Here is an 18,825-nt window from a genome sequence, read left to right on the forward strand (position 1 = left end):
TAATGAAAAGGCTATGACAAAAAGTCATCATTACTAGTTACAAATAAACGGATAAAAGAATGTGGAGGAAAAAAGTAGATCATTCTCACATTTTTGACTTCCAACTTGCTGGAAAAGCCTTAATTTGAAAGCGAATAAAAAAAACGAAGTAAGTATAGAAAAACAACTTAAGGCAGGAAAAGGAGGCCCCTGACTGCCCTGTTTGTACCGCCACCTCAGGGAGACAGAGGAAAGTTTCGAGAGGTGGAGACGACCACTTGGATAGCTGATCAGCAAGGGAAGGAATATGTGTCAGACTGAAGACGAAATCAGAAAATGTAGATTCTGACTTAAATCATTTTGCATTCAAAGCGAATGGATTTTCTCATGGGTACCAGTATTACTGATACACTACTGACCATTAAAATTGCTACACCAAGAAGAAATGCAGACGATAAACGAATATTCATTGGATAAATATATCGTTCTAGAACTGACATGTGATTACATTTTCACGCAATTTGGGTGCATAGATCCTGAGAAATCAGTACCCAGAACAACCACCTGTGTCTGTAATAATGGCCTTGATACGACCGGGCATTGAGTCAAACAGAGCTTGGATGGCGTGTACAGGTACAGCTGCCCATGCAGCTTCAACACGATACCACGGTTCATCAAAAGTAGTGACTGGCGTATGGTGAGGAGCCAGTTGCTCGGCCACCATTAACCAGACGTTTTCAATTGGTGAGAGATCTGGAGAATGTGTTGCCCAGGGCAGGAGTCGGACATTTTCTGTATCCAGAAAGGCCCGTACAGGGCCTGCAACATGCGGTCGTGCATTATGCTGGTGAAATGTAGGGTTTCGCAGGGATCGAATGAACGGTAGAGTCATGGGTCGTAACACACCTGAAATGTAACGTCCACTGTTCAGAGTGCCGTCAATGCAAACAAGAGGTGAACGAGACGTGTAACCAATGTCGCCCCATACCATCACGCAGGGTGATACGCCAGTATGGCGATGACGAATACACGCTTCCAATGTGCATTCACCGCGATGTCGCCAAACACGGATGCGACCATCATAATTCTGTAAACAGAACCTGGATTCATCCGAAAAAATGACGTTTTGCCATTCGTGCACCCAGGTTCGTCGTTGAGTACACGATCACAGGCGCTCCTGTCTGTGATGCAGCGTCAAGGGTAACCGCAGCCACGGTAACAGAGCTGATAGTCGATGCTGCTGCAAACGTCGTCGAACTGTTCCTGCAGATGCTTGTTGTCTTGCAAACGTCCCCATCTGTAGACTCAGGGATGGAGACATGGCTGCACGATCCGTTACAGCCATGCGGATAAGATACCTGTCATCTCGACTGCTAGTAATACGAGGCCGTTGGGATCCAGCACGGGGTTCCGTATTACCCTCCTGAATCCACCGATTCCATATTCTGCTAACAGTCATTGGATCTCGACAAGCGCGAGCAGGAATGTCGCGATACGATAAACCGCAATCACCATGGGCTACAATCCGACCTTTATCAAAGTCGGAAACGAATTGGTACGCATTTCTCCTCCTTACACGAGGCATCACAACAACGTTTCACCAGGCAACGCCGGTCAACTGCTGTTTGTGTATGAGAAATAGGTTGGAAACTTTCCTCATGTCAGCACGTTGTAGGTGTCGCCACCGGCGCCAACCTTGTGTGAATGCTCTGAAAAGCTAATCATTTGCATATCACAGTATCTTCTTCCTGTCGGTTACATTTCGCATCTGTAGCACGTCGTCTTCGTGGTGTAGCAATTTTAATGACCAGTAGTGTATATTTACTATATTTATTTATTTATTTATGCATTTATTTTACCTGGCAAGATTAGGGCCTTCAGGCCCTCTCTTACACCTAACCAGGCATACTCAGATTGAACGAGTTACAGTTTCTAAATAACATTAAGGACATTTAACGTTATTGTATTTAGATGACTGAATAGATCAATTACTAAGTTTAAAAGTATCTTCGTAGCTATAGGCTCTCAGAGGACGAAATGAAACTGCACGGGCTAAGTGGGTATGTGATGTTATTTCAGAGATTACGAAATAGAGTTGAACTTACAAAGAACTTGGCATTATGAGCCCACTTATGAGTATGACGGAGCACCTCGTCTGGCCCTGATTCAGTTGGGAAGAGTGTCATAAAGCCGCTGTATCCTCTCCTGAGGTAACCTGGCCCGCCCACAACTGTCTGATATCCCGAGTACTGCCACTGGGACGGAGTTTACGATCAAGATAGTCCCACGCATGCTCTATGGGAGATACATATGGGAGTCTTGCTGGCCGCTGGAGTACCTCAACCTCAAGCAGGCAGTTCATACAGACAAGTGTCATGTGTGGACGAACAATGCGCTCATGAAACATGACACCACGGTGCTTTCGTATGGGAGGTAAAACATGAGCACGCAAGATGCCCAGGACATAACGTTGTGCCGTCAGATTTCCCTCAGTCACTAACAGCTATACCAGATGGTTCCAGGCGCTTCAGTCTGAAACCGCGTGGCCGCTACGGTCGCAGGTTCGAATCCTGCCACGGGCATGGATGTGTGTGATGTCCTTAGGTTAGTTAGGTTTAACTAGTTCTAAGTTCTAGGGGTCTGACGACCACCGATGTTAAGTCCCATATGCTCAGAGCCATTTTTGAACGAGATGGTTCCCCACTGAATGACGACAAAGTAACACCGCGTTGCCTCTACAAAACCTTCCAACTATAAGATGTTCCTAGGTCGCACCATACTCGCCGACAATTGTCATTTAGGGCTGTGCAGAACCACGACTCATCGCTGAATACAATTAGGTTTCATTTATCAGCAGTCCATGCTTCCTAGTCATGACACCATTTCAAATGCAGACGATTGTGTTATGATCTTAACGGCAGCCTAAGCATGGCATGGTAATTCCCTAGTCTGACTGTTGCTAGTCTCTGATCAATGGTGCGGGCGCAGATGGGTGGGTGTTACGATGCACTTGGTGCACAACGCAATATCGGAACACTGACGACAAGTATGGCCGCCCTCAAGTTCCTATGCAGCTCACAATCGGGCCACTGGTATATCATAACGCGTCACAAATCTAGATATTGCACGATTCAACCAGCCGAACAAATGAAGACCTACAATAAGGCCTCTTGGAAACTGTCAGATCCTGATAAAGCCGCCTCACACTAGTATGCAGCGTATCTTTGTCCTTTACGGTGATCACGCATCGTCTCACGCAGTTCATGTTTCTTAAACAATAAAGCACCAAAGAAACTGGCGTAGGCAAGCGTATCAAATACAGTGATATGTAAACAGGTGAAATATGGCGCTGCGCATATAGAAAACAAGTGTCTGGCTCAGTTGTTAGATCGGTTACTACTGCCACAATGGACGGTTATCAAGATTATGTGAGTCTGAAAGTGGTGTTATAGTCGGAGCACGAGCGATGGGACGCAGCATCTTCGAAGTAGCGATGAAGTAGGGGATTTTCCCGTACGATCATTTGGCGAGAGTACCGTGAACATCAGGAATCTGGTAAAACGTGAAATCTCCGACATCGCTGCAGCCGGAAAAAGATGCTGCATGAACGGGACCAACGACGAACGAAGAGAATCGTTCACCGTGACGGAAGTGCAACCCTTCCGAAAATTGCTGCAGATTTCAATTGTGGGTCATCAACAAATGTAAGCGTGCGAACCATTGAACGAAACATCATCGATATGGGCTTTCGGAGCCGAAAGCCCACTCGTGTACCCTTGATGACTGCACGACAGAACTGCTTACGCCTTGCCTAGCCCGTTAACACCGACATTGGACTTTTGATGACTGCAAACGTGTTGCCTGGTCGAACGAGTCTCGTTTCAAATTGTATCGCGCGGATGGTCGTGTACAGCTATGGAGACAACCTGATGAATCCATTGACCCTGCATGCCATCAGGGTACAGGGGACTGTTCAAGCTGTTGGAGGCTCTGTAATGGTGTGGGGCTTGGGAAGTTGGAGTGATATGGGACACCTGATACGTCTAGATACGGCTATGACAGGTGACACGTATGTAAGTATCCTGTCTGATCACCTGCATCGATCCATGTCCATTGTGCATTCCGACGGACTTGAGCACTTTCAGCAGGACAGTGCGGTACCCCACACGTCCAGAATTGCTACAGAGCAGCTCCAGGAACACTCTTCCGATTTTAAACACTTCCGCCGACAACCAAACTCCCCAGACATTAACATTATTGGGCATATCTGGGATGCCTTCCAACGTGTTGTTCAGAAGAGATCTCCACCCCCTGGTACCCTTACGGAATGATGGACAGTCCTGCAGGATTCATGATGTCAATTCCCTCCAGCACTACTTCACGCCACATCGTGTTGCGGCAATTCTGTGTCCTCGCGTGGGTCCTGCACGATAGTATGCACGTGTGCCAATTTCTTGGCTCTTCAATGTATACCCTATCAGGCAGTATTAAACACGAGCAACACTAACGCACTGCCTTAGGCTTTCCACCTTTCGCAGACAGTAGCAACTCTAATGATTTGCATACCCACCAACGCTGTATAAATGAATTAAGTTATACTGACATCCGACTACGTCTTTCGTGTGCCTTAGTTTCTTTTGTCGGGTATCTTATATTAACATCATATTTTGCATTTTGAAAAACAATGATTCATGGAATAGAGATGAATTAATAATGGTGGTGAAATATATCATGGAGTACATTCAGGATATTCTAAATCACGACTTCAGCACAAATACCGCAGATTATGGCCACATACCTTCTGGAGCTGTACAGCGGTTGTCCTCCAACTGCAGTTTAAATCATCCAAAGCTGTAAAGATAAAGTACGTTTCAGATAATGAAAGCAATCTTCCTTGTGGTATCAGTAAATAAATTTCTGATGAGTAATACTTTAGATCCCTGACCACATGGCACCAGCTAAACATTTTATCACTGATCATCTGAAAAAGATCCGTATCGCTTGGTCTTTTTTTTTTAACATTTGTTTCATGAACTGGAAAAATGTGCAGTTAATCATCTCATTTGTATAGCATCGAGATTATTCAAAGAATATTATTATGAAATACATTTGATGTTCAGTCTGGAACCGCGCGCACCGCTACTGTCGCAGGTTCGAATCCTGCCTCGGGCATGGATGTGTGTGATATCCTTAGGTTAGTTAGGTTTAAGTAGTTCTAAGTTCTAGTGGTCTGATGACCTCAGATGTTGAATCCCATAGTGCTCAGAGCCATTTGAACATATTTTTTTTATTTTTTTATTTTTACATTTGATGTCACGACATTTTGCTCTAATTGTTGCCAGCAGTTAGAGTTGACGGTAAACTGAGTTCATGGTTCAGAGTAGTTTCAGGGGTAAGACAATGCAGAAACCTGTCTCCACTGTTGTTCGTATTATTTATGGATCATATGTTGAAAACAATAGACTGGCTGGGTGAGATCAAGATACGTGAACACAAAATAAGCAGTCTTGCATTTGCGGATGACTTAGTTGTGATGGCAGATTCGATTGAAAGTTTGTAAAGTAATATTTCAGAGCTAGATCAGAAATGTAAGGACCATGGTATGAAGTCTAGCATCTCCAAAACGAAAGTAATGTCAGTGGGAAAGAAATATAAACGGATTGAGTGCCAAATAGGAGGTACAAAGTTAGAACAGGTGGACGGTTTCAAGTACTTAGGATGCATATTCTCACAGGATGGCAACATAGTGAAAGAACTGGAAGCGAGGTGTAGCAAAGCTAATGCAGTGAGCGCTCAGCTACGATCTACTCTCTTCTGCAAGAAGGAAGTCAGTACCAAGACCAAATTACCTCTGCACCGTCCAATCTTTCGAACAACTCTGTTGTATGGGAGCGAAAGCTGGGTGGATTCAGGTTACCTTATCAACAAGGTTGAGGTTACGGATATAAAAGTAGCTAGGATGATTACAGGTACTAGTAGATGGGAACAATGGCAGGAGGGTGTCCACAATGAGAAAATCAAAGAAAAACTGGGAATGAACTCTATAGATGTAGCAGTCAGGGGGAACAGGCTTAGATGGTGGGGTCATGTTACACGCATGGGAGAAGCGAGGTTACCCAAGAGACTCATGGGTTCAGCAGTAGAGGGTAGGAGGAGTCGGGGCAGACCAAGGAGAAGGTACCTGGATTCGGTTAAGAATGATTTTGAAGTAATAGGTTTAACATCAGAAGAGGCACCTATGTTAGCACTGAATAGGGGATCATGGAGGAATTTTATAAGGGGGCTATGCTCCAGACTGAACGCTGGAAGGCATAATCAGTCTTAAATGATGATGATGATGATTATGATGATGATGTCACGACATCCAAGTTTTTCACTGCTGCTTCCTTGTGTAAAATCTTCTCGGTGTTCAAATCCCGTCAAATTGGAGTTGATATTCGAGTTTTCGAAGATTGACACCGTGGGTTACAAGTCTGTGACTGGTCGGGAGACGTCGCTTGGGATTCTAATGGGCGCGATTCGCTTGTGCGAGAGTGGGTAATGCGGCTCCGCGCCCTCCCCCATCGGGCCGCGGTTGAGTGGCCCCCAGCATCACATCTCACCATAAGAGTTTGATGTTCGGTTGTATTTCTTTGAAGTCGCTCCGCCTCAAGTACCCGTCTCCAGGCACCGCTCAGATTATAACCTCCGTCTCTGTTAAAATTCTTACTGCACGTGCAATTTTCTACCGCTGCTTTTTTTTTCGGAGTCCTGAGAGGTGGGAGAGAACCTTCGTTTCTCAGAGCTGATCTGCCCATCTGTAAGTCTTTGTTCTACGTATCGCTGAGTCCTCAAGACGTCCGTAGTCTACCTGATGTGCCTTTCAAAGACGAATAAGTTTTTTGGTTGTCCGTCACATGGACACGCTGCTTACATCTATCTGCACGTGCGAGAGACACGATTCTTGTGAGAAGGAAGAAGGAAGTTGACGGCGAGTAGAGGAGAGGCGGTGGCGTTAAATTCCTAATCAGCAAACTTTGTGCCAATGTTATGCATTGAATTCCAAACTTCTCTACAGTGTCTTATGAAGTGAGGACGTGTGAAGTGTTGACCCTTATCCGTTCGTCGGATGGGAACCGTAAGGATGGCGGCCCTCTTGGTGCTATTTGGGAGTAGTAGTCTATGTGCAAACTATGCCGTACTAAACATTCTTACCTTTACTTTAGACTATGACGCAGTTAGGCACATAAGAATTTCAATATTTGACAATTACTTTAACCTCCCGTCAGATTTTTCTTACAGATATAAATTGTTTATCCCGCCTGTTTTTGACAGTGTGAAATTGGAAATTTGTGGTAAGGGCTTATGGGACCAAATTGCTGAGGTCATCGGTCCCTAAGCTTACGCGCTACTTAATCTAACTTAAACTAACTTGCGCTAAGAACAACACACACACCCATGCCCGAGGGAAGACTCGAACCTCAGACGGGGGGAGCTGCGCGGACCGTGACAAGGCGCCCCAGACCGCGCTGCTACCCCGCGCGGCCTGACCGTGTGACATCGTCCAATTATTTAAATAGTTATCAATGGATGAATGGTTATCTGGAGAATAATTTGCAAACAGAAAGTGGGGGAAGTTAGCAACATCGAACTCTCCACTGCAAGTTCCGTGTTCCACATTTCTTTTGCTGCGTCGTAGCCCAATTTAATTAAAATTGGGAAAATTTAATATACTTTATAAGAACTGAATTAATTACTGAATTGGTAAGAGTAACTAATGTGTTAACATTAATAAAAAGATCCAGGTGAATACATGGAATGAGCACAAGGGAACAATTTAGATACAACCGTTAAATCAAATAATTCAGAGCAAGCGGAAGCTTAAGCCTCAACAAAAAGAATAACACAATGAGACAAAGTCTACAAACATAAGGCCTGCCTTTTGCACTTCAGAAACGCCAGATTGGATGCATTAAAGATAATTTTACAAAAGGGGTCAAGTTGTCTCAGAAACAGTCATCATGGTTTAACATAGTTTGTGAATTTTTAATATGATGTTTTATTTTAATAAAGTAATTCTAAACTATCATTTGTTGTTTAATTAATAAACTCACTCACATTGTTATTATACTGACGGCTGAGGTACATTGCGGTGATAAATGAAAAGGAAGTATTAGACACGCAGGGGAAAAGTTCACACAAACATACGCGATTCACATATACATGAACAGAGGCAAAAGAATTTTGCCTATCGCAATACTACAGAGGGTCATAAGTTCATCCCTGTCGGTGTGATTCGGTTATTGTAATAAGAATATTATAGAACACTTTTCGGCAAAGAAATTGATCTGCATCACCTTGCACATGAAACTAAGGTATTCTGACGTGAAACATCCGCAAATGCCGTGAATATTCATGAACCAAGCAAAATTAGTAAGACTTCAAGAACGCAGATGTAAACCGTGTGGACACAGGTACCAACAAAATATGATGCGTAATTAAGAATAACACTTATTTAAGATGGTACTGAAATTACACACCACCACGTGGTATCAGAAAAGGTACACAACCTGCAAACTGAAACGAAATGAAAGGTGGAAGAAATAACACATACACAAACACACACACACACAACCACACACACAGTCACACACACGCACGCACGCATACGAGAAAAGGTCATACATACAGCGGAGGGGGTAGAAATTCCTTTGTCTTGACTGAGAAAGCTACGTTGGCTACACTGTTGCTACCACAGCAGACAGACAGATGCTGCTCTGCCACTATATGTAAGACAAATTCAACATAACGCTCACTCACTCATTCATACAGATGATGAAGAGAGAAAGGACATTTGGGAGCACAAAATGTAGGTAATTTACATAGGATTGGATGCTTATTGGAAAAACTGATACTTTAATGTAATTATGTACCATTAAATGGAGTCAAACACGAAGTACAAAACTAATATTACAAATAATTGAGCGTGAAAGCACGAAATACATGTTAAACAGTATAAATCGAAATCTAACAGAGGCGTTTCGTAGTCCCTTCATGTGTATGCTATCTTCACTCTCTCTGTTCTCCCAAAGTTCCGTCCTTCCCGTTGAGCAGTGCCTCACAAAGAAAATCCACCGAAAGAAAACTGTTACTTGTCCAGGGTAGGATAAGACATTAGATGAGAAAATTCTCTCCCCCTCCTCAAGTAGATAGGTTATACCACACAACCAGACTATACGTATAATGCGACTTTTGCACGCTATTATCACACACAATTCCGAATTTTCGTCAATTACTCGCAAACGAGGTTCCACCACAGTGAGTGATACCTGGGATCTTAACGTACATCACTGTATAGGAAGTTTCGCACCACTGGGGACCTCTCCTTGTTAGCACACAAGTTATAACACTAAAAACATCAACTACAGGAAGTCGTTGCGTACCGATTTGTATTTTCTTGTCATTTTATTACAAAAAATCGTAGCTAAAACGACGAGTTCTCGAGAGAGCCTTAATTTGCTGATACTTGATTATATTCATACAACGAACTCTATGCGAAAGAAAACCCATCAAATACGACTTTTAACGCTATAAAATATGGTGGCTCAGTACTGCTTGTGAGGTAGAAACGTGCCACATCTGATTGGCCAAGTTCCTCCCCACAAAGCAGAACTGTAACACGCCAGATTTTTCACTTCAGGCTCCACTCTGTAGTGAAATATGGAATTCCACGCTGTCGCGTCACCATCTCCTCGTCCACGTGCGTTCTACATCTGCATCTAATCCATACTCTGCAAACCAACGTGAGGTGGATGGCAGAGGGCATCTCCCATTGTATCAGTTATTAAGATTTCCTTCTGACCCATTCACGTATGGAGCGCGGGAAGTGTGATTACTGAGCGTGCAGTAATTATTCTAATCTTGTCCTCACGGTCCCCATGCGAGCAATACGTAGGGGAAAGTAGTATACTCTAAAGTAATCAAGTATAGCCGTTTCTTGAAATTTTGTTAATAGACTTTTTCGGCGTAGTTCACATCTGTCTCCAAGAGTCTTCCGTTTCAATTTCCTTCAATATCTCTGTGACACTCTCCCATGGATTAAACAAACCTGCGACCATTCATGCTGGCCTTCTCTGTGTATGTTCAGTATCTGGTACGAGTCCCACAAACTTGAGTAATTCTCTGGAACAGGTCGCAAGAGTGATTTGTGAGCAGTCTCCATTCTAGACTGATTGTATTTCCTCAGTACTCTACCAACAAACCGAAATCTCTCATCCACTTTACCCACCACTGAACCTGTGTGATCATTCCATATCCTACAAACAGTCACATCTAGGTATTTGTATGAGTTGGCTGATTCCAACAGAGAATCACTGATGTTATAGCCATACGATACTACGTTTTTTTCATGTTTTGAAGGGTACAATTTTATATTTCTGACATTTAAAGCAAGCTGCTAGTCTCTGTACCACTTTGAAATCTTATCAAGATCTGACTGAATATTTACGAAGCTTCTTTCAGAGAGTACTTCATTATAGATATCTATTTCATTTATTTATTTCATTAACAGTACAGAGTAACCCACCACCTTGAAATGTAAGGTAGTTTGGATGCTTCTGAATCTAATACCAAAGACTTCTCATTGTTGCTGTCTTATTGGTATACAGTTGTTAATGCTTTTTTTAAATAATATAAAGAACATAATATATAAAGATTTCTTTGAGGTTACAGCGAGTTGAATGCCTAACAATTGTTGAAATGGCTCCATATAATTTATTACTACCTAGTTGATGAGAATGTAATTTATTTTATACAATGCAAATGTCAAAGAAAAAAAGGAAAAATGTAACACAATGAGCGTGGTTAAGAATAATTTGTAATATAAAGAGGGAAGTGATATGCTGTATTTGGATGAGAAACACAGTCTAAGTGGCATGTTGGATAGTAATGGCCTGTTCGTATCTATTTCAGATGAGAAGGTCTCGGTACAACCTCGAGCTATTCTCATCTGAAATGGTTTGCGCTAATGTATGTTTACACAAATTATACAGATTAAATGCTAACTGAGCACTTCACACATGGAATACATGAATTTTAGCTTCACATGACAAATACACTTATGTTTGTAACTTGTTAGATGAAATAGAATATAGTTCATTGCTAATTGAATGCATTATTCCTTACATAACTTCGTACATTTCTGATATATGAAATTTATTGATTGTAGCTCTGAATAGAGAAGAGAATATAGTTCTGTCTGCACACAATAAGATGAGCAATACATGACTGCTTGTGTGCAGTATACTTTAAACACTATGCAGGACGTCATTGGGGAAGAGGGGCCTCGGAATAAAAGTTCTTCGAGCCTTCTCCTCCCAAGCGACATTACCTCATTACTACAGTCTTAGTAGGTGGTACCGGTGTTTATTTGTCTTATGATTGTTGTGTTGTTTGTGACTCTGTTGTGGCATTGCGTACATTGTTGGTTTTGGATCCTTACATGTTGATCCCTTCTGAGTCATGTTCACTTAGTGTTCCTTTCTCGGTTTCGGAATCTGTGGTCGTGTTTGTGTCCTCCCATGTGGTTTGTTGTGTTGTTTGTGCTTGTCTACGCCTCCTTCCATATGGGTTTGGGCGCTTGTATTCTTCGTGCAGAGTGTTCGATACAATATCGGCTACGCTATTTATTTTGTTCCAGTCATCTGGATTACGTATTATTCTGGCGATGTCATTGTCATTCTGTATAGGTCTCACTGGTGCTAGCGTGTTGCACAGCAGTGTGACATGTTCTGGTGTCCCAGTTTCTCCGCATACGCATTCTTCATCGTTAGTTAGTCCCATATGGTTTAAATGTACGGGATACGGCGTGTGACCTGTCAGGAGGTGGACCATCCCCCGGCTTAGGTCGACATGTTTCAGTCGTATTCTTCCGTGTACATCAGGAAAGAAAGAGTGTACTCGGCGATCCTTATCGGATGCATCCCACCCTCTCTGCCATGTTTGAATCCGCCATTGTTTCATTTGTGTTTTGTTCATAATGTTGGGTCCCGTAATTTCGGTGACTTTATCGAGCCTGTTCTTCTGAAGCCAGTAAAGTGCAGCTCTATAACGTATTGTTATGTTATAGGGCAGGTCCCCATCACAACACAGTGCCTCTAGTGACGTGGTTTTTAAGGCTCCGCTCATTATAGATAACTGCTTCATCAACATAAAGCCTGATTTTACTATTAATACTGTCTGCAAGGCCATTATTATACAACATGCACAACAAGGGTCGCAGCACACTTCCCTGGAGCACACCCGAAGTAACTTCTGCATCTGACCTTGACTATCTATCCAAAATAACATTTTGCGTCCTCCCTACCAAAAAGTCCTCAGTCCAGTAGCAAATTTCACTTGTTACCCCGCCCGTATGATGGTACTTTTGACAATAATCTTAGATATGGTACGAGGCAAATTCTTCTCGGAAGTTAAGAATCACAGCTTCTACCTGATTGCCTTTATCCAAATTCTTCAGTATGCCCTGTGAGAAAAGTACGAGTTGCTTTTTGAAGTCCCGCTGGAGGACGTCCTTAGGCTATCAGGATAGTTAAAGCGAAATTTACGATGAAGGCAGCAAGTAAGTTATAATTTACTCCTTTTTATCGTTATTCAAATAGAAGATATAGTCATTAACTAAAACTTCCGGGCTGAACTGCCGTCGTCCATATGTGAAACTACTTCTCCTTCCTGACGTTTCGTTGCTTACTGCGGGCAACATCTTCTGAGGTGAGTCGGCGACTGGCTGCTAGGTGCTGGAGGTCCCGCTTATATAGAGCGCTTAGATGGCGCCACCACTCATCACGTGCTTTCGACTTTAAAACTATCTCTGGCTAGTGCCATCTCTCTCGATTACAGGTAATCTATTGCCACTTCATTGGTGTAAAGTCGACCGTCATATCTTGCTTAGTTTTAATCCTTCCTTTTTTATTAAAATTATTTTCGTGCTTGTAGATCTCTATAGCTTCTCTATACATGCAGGTATAATAATGTGAGGTCCTAGCTACCACGTTTGTCTCACTAAATTTTATTCCGTGATCACCGCCTTTGAAAACGTGTTCCGCTACAGCTGATTTGTCAATTTGTCCTAATCTACAGTTCCTTTTGTGTTCCGTTAGGCGGGTATTAACACACCTTTTTGTTGTTTCAGTATAAACCATGCCACAGCTACGCTGAATTTTATACACACCTGGGGTAGCTAAGAGGTGTCGTGCGTCTTTCACCGATCTTAAGCTTTCACTAATTTTCTTGGTAGGTCGAAAGATTGTCTCCACTTGAAACTTGAGCAAAACTTTCCCAGTACGGTCCCTGATGTTATGAATAAATCGAAGAAAAACTTTTCCAGCCGACGGTTGTTATAGTCGTGTATTTTCGGACACTTTTTTTCTACGGTGGAGTGCTTGATCTACCTCGTTGTCAGTGTACCCATTTCTGTTGAAAGTCGTTCGCAAATAGCTTAATTCATCTTGCAAATAAATTGGCTCACAGATGTTATTAGCCTTGTCCACTAAAGTATTTATGACTCCTCTCTTTTGCCTAGGATGACGATTCGAATCCTTGTGTAGGTAACGGTCGGTGTGTGTGTCTTTCCTATATACCTTGTGCCCTAAAGTCCCATCTGCCCGTTTAATAACCAATACATCAAAAAATTTAGTTGTCCATTACTCTCTTTCTCCGTGGCGAATTGTATCTTTGGATTGAAACTGTTTATGTGCACCAAACAATCACTCAGTTCCTTTTCAGCATGATTCCATATCACAAAGGTGTCATCGACATATCGATACCATTTCAAAGGGCTTTTATTGGCCGACTGCAGTACTTGTTAGAAAAATTCCATAAATAGATTAGCAACAGCTAGGCTCAGAGGGCTACCCATCGCCACCCGCCCGTGAAAGCTTACTTGTTATAATTAGAAGATATAGTATTGTGAAACTAGGACAAACCGTTTATTGAAAAAAAAAAAAAAAAAAAAAAGGAGCTGTATTGCCAGGAGAGGCATCGACGACATCTGTAACTAATCCTGCTTTGGCGGGATTAATGCAATCGGCGGGAGCGTCCCGTATCCTGGAGCATTGCACGTGGCTGAAGGTTGTGTGTGCGCCAGGCGCCGTTGCAGCGGCGGCAGCCTTGACCTTCACAAGGTTAGCCTTCCAGGAAGCGGAGCGCTGAGCAGTCCGCCGCGTTTCCTCATTCGAGCCGCAGACACGGCGCGTGCAGCTGCGCAGGACGCGAGCTGTGCCCGCTGACACGTTTTGCCCGATTCACAAATATAGAGCCCCCCCCCCCCCCCCCCACACACACACACACGGAGTTTCTACACTCACATCTAGGCGTAGTTGTGAGTTAAGGAAGGGCACACGAACAAGTACGAGATCCGTGGGAAGCGTCTGATTCAAACCGTGCAATAATAGAATGAATGGAAGAAGAAGAGTCATTGATCAGCTCTTACGGAACGATGTTCATTCATTCTGGCACGATTTCTGACAATGGCGTGACCTCTTGTGCAATCTGCGATACAGAAAGTCTTTTTTTCGTAACTGTTTGTGCTGTTGGTCAGATGTAAGCGGGACAAAACCAGACGTCTCAGTAACTCAATGCTGGTAGGGTATCAGCGTGTTAGAGGCAGAATAACAGAATACAAGTTGGTGTTGACAGATTTAGATAGACAACCTGAAAAAAGTATATCTTCAACCGAAGTTTGCTGCACACACTGAATATTCGCGCCCAGATGAAAATCTGTAAACTATTGACGACTTAACAACTGAGAAATGGTGTAGAGACCACACATACGCCAGACAATAAGAGAAATGAATAAAATGATGCCGAAGACAACCTTCACGTTCTTTTCAATTGTAAGTTGTTTTTAATGGATTTATTCATATGATCACATAAAATATTTTCCCAGTGCATATACCGTACACAAGACGGTGATCAAAAAATCTTTTTACAAGTTGGTTTTGTAACTTGAAACTCTACTCCATTTAAAGTTTTGTAAGAAATTGGATATCATGTAATGAAAAGTTACAAACTGTAGTAATGGTTGGTTTACATATGCTCTACATATGCAATTATTTGTACGGTTACTGCATGAGTTACACATTTTAAAATATGAGGTACTGTGACACTGGATAAAGGCAGTTTTGCTTTAGCTAAGATCACAGTTTTTTTTAAAAAAAACATGAACATCAGAAACAGACTGTTTAGTGCATAAGACTCTCTTTACCATGATGAAGACACCCAGAGCCAACCTGATAAGACTGTTTAAGCTAACAGAGCGAAATATTGACAACATGATATTTGGAATAATAAACAGCTAACTATCCAACTGTTGTTGTAGTCTTCAGTCTTGAGAATGGTTTGATGCAGCTCTCCATACTACTCTATCCTGTGTAAGCTTCTTCATCCCCCAGTACCTACTGCAGTTTACATCCTTCTGAATCTGTTTAGTGTATTCATCTCTTGGTCTCCCTCTACGATTTTTACCCTCCACGCTGCCCTCCAGTGCTAAATTTGTGATCTCTTGATGCCTCAGAACATGTCCTACCAACCGGTCCCTTCTTCTTGTCAAGTTGTGCCACAAACTCCTCTTCTCCCCAATCCTATTCAATACCTCCTTTTTAGTAATGTGATCTACCCATCCAAACTTCAGCATTCTTCTGTAGCACCACATTTCATAAGCTTCTATTCTCTTCTTGTCCAAACTATTTATCGTCCATGTTTCACTTCCATACATGGCTACAATCCATACAAATACTTTCAGAAACGACTTCCTGACACTTAAATCTATACTCGATGTTAACAAATTTCTCTTCTTCAGAAACGCTTTCCTTTCCATTGCCAGTCTACATTTTATATCCTCTCTACTTCGACCACCATCAGTTATTTTGCTCCCCAAATGGCAAAACTCCTTTACTACTTTAAGTGTCTCATTTCCTAATCTAATTCCCTCAGCATCACCCGAGTTAACTCGACTACATTCCATTATCCTCGTTTTGCTTTTGTTGATGTTCATCTAATACCCTCCTTTCAAGACACTGTTCATTCCGTTCAACCGCTCTTCCAAGTCCTTTGCTGTCTCTGACAGAATTACAATGTCATCGGCGAACTTCGAAGTTTTTATTTCTTCTCCACGGATTTTAATGCCTACTCCGAACTGTACTCTCCAACTATGTGTGAGAAATTTCAACAGATCTATGAACGCGGGACTCTAGCTGTGTCGAAATAAAACGTGTTTTTCCTTTCTCCTCGTTTGTTCTAGAGGTATTTTAAATTTTTCTATTAATTCGTGTAGTAGTATTGAACAATGGTAGCTCTAATTGCGAAAGAAAGGTACAATAATAGTAATCAATAATGTCTTTGACCACTTTCCTATAGAATTAACTGTATTTGGTTGACAACAAACATAATTTCAATACAAGGTGAAGCTAATTTTCCTACTTTGTTCAGTAATTTTTAATATTTGTTTTTCTGTCAATAAGCTTAAATATTAATGAAGTACACAATTTATATTATTTTATTATTACTATTATCGTAGAAAATCTAGAAAATGCTAATGTAAAAGTGAGAAAAGGGCACAAAACTAGGTATTTTATGGCACAGTAAGTTGTAGAAAAAGCAATCGTTTCAGCTAGGGGCTATTGTGAATAGGAATCCGTTATCAAGGGTAAGGATGTGTCTCAAGCGCAAAGAAAATAAATTTTTGTAGGAGTAAGCAACAGGTCATTAGGTTGTACGTGTAAGTATACTTTGCCGGTCTACAGTGTTTATAAAAAGTTGTCAGCTTTGCACGGTAAGTAGTAAAAGATTATTGAAATACCGCGACAATTCGACGAGTGTCATCCCGACATTGCCAATGTCCCCCTACCGTGACGCTAGCTAGAGCTGAGATCCAGATCTCCGCTACTATGATACTGTTACGGAAGAATTTCGAGAAGGCAGTTACGTAATGGAGAAGGGCAGTAAAGGCTTTGTTCCGAGGGGAACGAGCGTTTGTGCTGTACTGTTCCGAAAAATGTGTTGAGGTCGAGGGCATTAGGGAACACTAAGAACTTTGCTTACACGATAGAGCAGACGGAGCATATGGAGAATTTTGCGCTTGTCCGTATGAAACCTGAAACACCAGTTACCACCAATACCGTTTTGTCGGCAGGCAGGACCTTAGAGGGTCGAGAGTTTTTCCATTTTTCTTAACATCTCGATTGCAACCTGGTCGGTAGGTACTCAGAGAGCTCACAGGATAATGTTACGGTTGTGGATAGGGCCGTAAACAGTTACTGTGAGTTGAAGAACCACAAATTTACACATTGCTTTAAAGATCACAATTAACAATACGGCTGAAGGCCTAGTTGAAGAAAACGTGAGATACTTTCTGGGCTAAAGGCCCAAAATCACACCAAAAACAAGAACGGTGGAAGGCCTGGCTTATAAATCAAAAGCAGTTAAAAATAGAAGATAAAATTTAAAGCCGCGTGGGATTAGCCGAACGGTATGAGGCGCTGCAGTCATGAGCTGTGCGGCTGGTCCCGGCGGAGGGTCGAGTCCTCCCTCAGGCATGGGTGTGTGTGTTTGTCCTTAGGATAATTTACGTTAAGTAGTGTGTAAGCTTAGCAGAAGTCCCATAAGACTTCACAAACATTTGAACTTTTTTTTAAATTTTAATTAAAAAAACGTGCAATTGAAACAATTAGCGGCTGAAGGCCGACACTACACGTCTGAAGGACAACTATAATTAAAACGCATTAATAAACGAATTTACTAACCAAGAAATTTCCTTTTAAACTTACAACACAACGGCCGGAAGCCTAATTAAAGAAATATTAACTTATTGCACGGCTGAAGGCCACAAACAAATTTGAAAGAATGGCTGAAGGCCTGAACAACAAGTCAGACAAACAGTTTAAAATAAACCCCTATCTTGTTATAAAAAAAAAATTCCTTTAAGGAATACACATGGGTGAAGGCCTTATTAAAAGGGGTTCACGTAATTCCTCGACTGAAGGTCACACATAACACATCGAACAACTAACGTCTTAAGGCCTGGATTACAAGCAATTTCAGATAGTAACAATTTTAAGGAAATCTTTTTTATAGAATAAAATCAATATTCAAAATTTTGATTTAACATGGCTGAAGGCCTTTATGCAAAATTTAAAAGAACTGAATTAATAGACAGCCGAAGGCCTTGTACAGTACTTCAAACTAATATGAAAATCAGAATCTAAAACAAACAGAAGAAATAGTGCTCAGAAGTGTTCCAAGGGTTGGCCGGAGAATGTAGCTCAAACGTAAGGTGAGGTGAGGTAGGCAGCCAAGAGTTGAAGTTAAATAATCGGATGGCAATCCAGACTAGGGACGGCCCAATGACCGACCAACAATTTAACCAATGGAAAATATCGGTTGAGGACGAGGATACGAACAGCACTACATCTTCAGAAATTGGCATCTAAAACAGCCAAGGGAACAACAACCATTCTAAGCAAAATATGAACCACACAACTGAAAAGGCTGTCGAGCTACACGCCATGCCGGACAGCATCAACATGACGAGGAAAGGCACATTGCCAGAAAACTACGTTAACGATCAGGGCAGGTAACTGGGGCGTTAACGGCCACAGGGCAGAAAATACCGCTGGTGCACTTCACTGGTAAGTAACAGTCAATTTAATAATTAATCATTATATAGGAAGACGGCTGCCAAGATTTCGCCAACTCCAAAACATCATATGTTGCTGCTAGACCGAACGGCCCAGGGAGCAACAATGCGCAAATGAACGAAGAGATGTCACAATAGCTGAGGTTTCATAACAGGTTAGCCGATCACTCAGCTTC

General features: G+C 42.1%; 1 protein-coding gene across 2 annotated transcripts in view; it reads right to left on the bottom strand.

Moving 5' to 3' along the window:
* The window catches only part of LOC126365988 (sodium/hydrogen exchanger 2-like), a 457,436-nt gene that overhangs the window by 348,435 nt on the left and 90,176 nt on the right, over window positions 1–18,825 (bottom strand). For both annotated transcript variants that reach the window (XM_050008803.1, XM_050008802.1), the window contains exon 2: window positions 4,778–4,830. The gene's annotated coding sequence lies outside the window, so the exon portion shown is untranslated. The remainder of the gene's footprint in view (window positions 1–4,777; window positions 4,831–18,825) is intronic.

Source organism: Schistocerca gregaria, chromosome 4 (genome assembly GCF_023897955.1).
Source record: "Schistocerca gregaria isolate iqSchGreg1 chromosome 4, iqSchGreg1.2, whole genome shotgun sequence".
Classification (NCBI taxonomy): domain Eukaryota; kingdom Metazoa; phylum Arthropoda; class Insecta; order Orthoptera; family Acrididae; genus Schistocerca; species Schistocerca gregaria.